The following is a 3,332-nucleotide window of genomic DNA, read 5'->3' as shown; positions in this document are numbered from 1 at the left end:
CACCATGTCTGGCTAATTTTTGTATTTTTAGTAGACAGGGTTTCACCACGTTGGCCAGGCTGGTCTTGAACTCCTGACCTCAAATGATCCACCTGCCTCGGCCTCCGAAATTGCTGAGATTACAGGGATGAGCCACCACGCCTGCAAATATAATTTAAAAAAATAGAATTAGGGATAAGTATCTCTTTCTCTTAGACCAGAGGGAAGATTTATGAGCTAGAGATAAGGAAGAAACTCAGGCCTGCTAGCCCTTGGCTGAATGCTATGGTACCCAGTGAAGACAGACTGCTGGAGGGCAGGCCTGTCAGGGGACTGAGGGCAGAAGTCCCCTCCTGCTTCCATATAGGCAGCCAAGAGCTGGCCTGGGACATCAGCTGGGTGCTTTTCCCAGCCCTTTGCATCCCAGCTCAGCCCTGTATACAATGAAGAAAGACATGACAGTGTGGTGACATGATTTAGGTTAATGAGCCACTGATCACCTGCCAAGTGGGTGGGAATTTTTTTTTTTCTGCCTACTTTTGTAGCAAAATTTTTTATGAATGACTCATCTTGTCTCATTACTGTGAAGTACAAATTTGTGAGCTGGTAATAAAAGGTCAAAACCTAGGGAGAACATATCCACCCCCAGTCCCCAACACCCAGTTTCTGGTGGGTGGATATGCTCATTATCTTGATTGTGGTAAAACTTTCATGGATGTATACATATGTCAAAACTATCAAATTGCACACTTTACATTTGTGCGGTTTACTGTTTGTCAATTATACCTCTGTGAGGCTGTTTATGAAAAGGAAAAATCTTATATGTAAACTTTTTATAATCACAGAGCTTGGATATCTAATTTACTAACTTGCGTATATAAATTTATTTAATTCATCTTTGCAGTCAAAGAGAAAGTAATTTCTATTTTTTTTACTATCTTTTTTTTTTTTTTAAAGAGAAAGTCATTTCTAAAAAAACTGAACAGCTTTGCACAGTGGCAGTATCGTAGCCAATGAGGTTTATCCAAGGCGCGATTATTGCTAATTGAAAACTTTTCCCAACACCCCGCCATGACTTGAAATGCAGTTGGCATTGGCAATTTCTGACAGTCTCTACGGAGACTGAATAAAAAAATAAAATAAAATAAAAAACTGAACAATTTTTGGGGGAAAACAAAGGACAGCCCGGGAGACTAGATACAAAGAGTGTCATTGTAGAATTTGTAACCACACACCAGGATAAACTAGCCTCTCCCACTCCTGAGGGGAGAAATGAGGAAAAAGTGTTTGCTTAGCTGGGGTGAGAATGTTGCATTCTTTTGTAAGCTTTTTGTAATTCTTTATCTGGTTGACTTTCTCCTTGAGACCAGCCTTTCCTTGTCCTCTTCAATCTACAGGAAATCCTCCCTTTCCTGTAGAGAGAAAGATAACTTTCTCCAATTGTTCTGCCACTCTGCTGGCCTCAGGGTTCTATTTCTTAGTCCCCCTGATGTGCTACAGAATTTGAGAGACATAAGTCTATCAAGTCTGTCAACCCCCTTATTATAAAAGGTTGCAGGCACACACCACCACGTGTGGCTACTTTTTGTAGAGAAGGGGTCTTGCTATGTTGCCCAAGCTGGTCTTGAGCTCCTGATCTCAAGCAATCCCCCTGACCTTGACTTCCCAAAGTACTAGGATTACAGGCTTGAGCCACTACACCCAGGCATAAATTTGTGTTTTATAAGCCACTAAATTTGTGGTGATTTGTCATAGCAGCCATAGAAACTAATACAAATGGTACCTGACACACAGTAGAGGTTCAATAAGTATTTTTACTTGACCAACTTCTACCTGGTAGTTGAGCCAGTAATAAAAATAATATCTCACAATGTTTACTGTTGCACAATAGCAAAGTGTGTTCACAGTCTTTTTTTTTTTTTGAGACAGAGTTTAGCTCTTGTTACCCAGGCTGGAGTGCAATGGCGCGATCTCGGCTCACCGCAACCTCCGCCTCCTGGGTTCAGGCAATTCTCCTGCCTCAGCCTCCTGAGTAGCTGGGATAACAGGCACGCGCCACCAAGCCCAGGTAATTTTTTGTATTTTTAGTAGAGACAGGGTTTCACCATGTTGACCAGGATGGTTTCGATCTCTTGACCTCGTGATCCACCCGCCTCAGCCTCCCAAAGAGCTGGGATTACAGGCTTGAGCCACCGTGCCCGGCTTATTTTATTTATTTATTTTTTTAAGACAGGGTTTCACCATATTGGTTAGGCTGGTCTTGAACTCCCAACCTCAGGCGATCCACCCGCCTTGGCCTCCGAAGTGCTTGGATTACAGGCATGAGCCACCATGCCCAGCCAATTTTTTATTTTTTGTAGAGGCAGTCTCCCTGTGTTGCCCAGGCTGGTCTTAAACTCATGGGCTCAAGCAGTCCACCTGCTTTGGCCTTCTAAAGTGCTGGAATTGTAGGCATGAGCCACCACACTGGGCCTTCCTGTTCTCATTGTACCTGCCAGATGCAAGACTCTAATCTGATTGTGAGTCATAACCCTGATTCCAGAGATGCCCTGCAGCCTGGAGGAAGAAATGCTGCATAGAAAGACCAAGAAGAATCTAAACAGACATGCCTTGCTGGGTTTCCCCAATCAGTCCGTTAGAGAGAGAGAGAGAGAGTGTGTGTGTGTTCAATCATGATATGACACGGTTGTCCATGCTTTAATCACATCTATTCAATGAAGTCTCCATAAAAGGCCCAAGACGACAAGGTTGGGAGCTGAACGCGTGGTAGTTCCTGGAGGCTGGCTTGACTCGAAAGGACATGGAAGCGCTGCACCCCTCCCCTGACACCTTGGCCTGTCCATCCCTCCATTCATATCCTTTGTCATATCCTTTCTAATAAACTGGTAAACCTAAGTGTCTCCCTGAGCTCTGTGAGCCGCTGTCAAATGAACTAAACCCAAAGAGCGGGTGTAGGATCCCCAACTTGAAGCTGGTTGGCCATAAGTTCTGGAGGCTTGGGGTTTTTTTGTTTGTTTGTTTGTTTTTTGAGACAGAGTTTCATTCTTGTTCCCCAGGCTAGAGTGCAATGGCAAGATCTTGGCTCGCTGCAACCTGTACCTCCCAAGTTCAAGTGGTTTTCCTGTCTCAGCCTCCCGAATAGCTGGGATTACAGGTGCCCACTACCACGCCCAGCTAATTTTTGTATTTTTAGTAGAGATGGAGTTTTATCATGTTGGAGAGGCTGGTCTCGAACTCCTGACCTCAGGTGATCCTCCCACTTCAGCCTCCCAAAGTGCTGGGATTACAGGCGGGAGCCACCACTGCCAGCCTAGGCTTGGGTTTTGACTGGTGTCTGAACAGGGTAGGCGGAG

At 44.6% G+C, this 3,332-nt stretch overlaps 1 non-coding gene across 1 annotated transcript; it reads left to right on the top strand.

The window, feature by feature from the left end:
• Nucleotides 1–963: 963 nt before the first annotated feature.
• On the top strand, nucleotides 964–1,101 carry LOC119473834. The gene has a single exon (XR_005203074.1). It is a non-coding gene; the product is annotated as a U4 spliceosomal RNA (small nuclear RNA).
• The last annotated feature ends 2,231 nt before the right edge of the window (nucleotides 1,102–3,332 follow it).

Source organism: Cebus imitator, unplaced genomic scaffold (genome assembly GCF_001604975.1).
Source record: "Cebus imitator isolate Cc_AM_T3 unplaced genomic scaffold, Cebus_imitator-1.0 Scaffold188, whole genome shotgun sequence".
In the NCBI taxonomy this organism is placed as follows: Eukaryota; Metazoa; Chordata; class Mammalia; order Primates; family Cebidae; genus Cebus; species Cebus imitator.
Note: the sequence above shows the minus strand (reverse complement) of the source record. Positions and strands in the feature narration are given on the sequence as shown.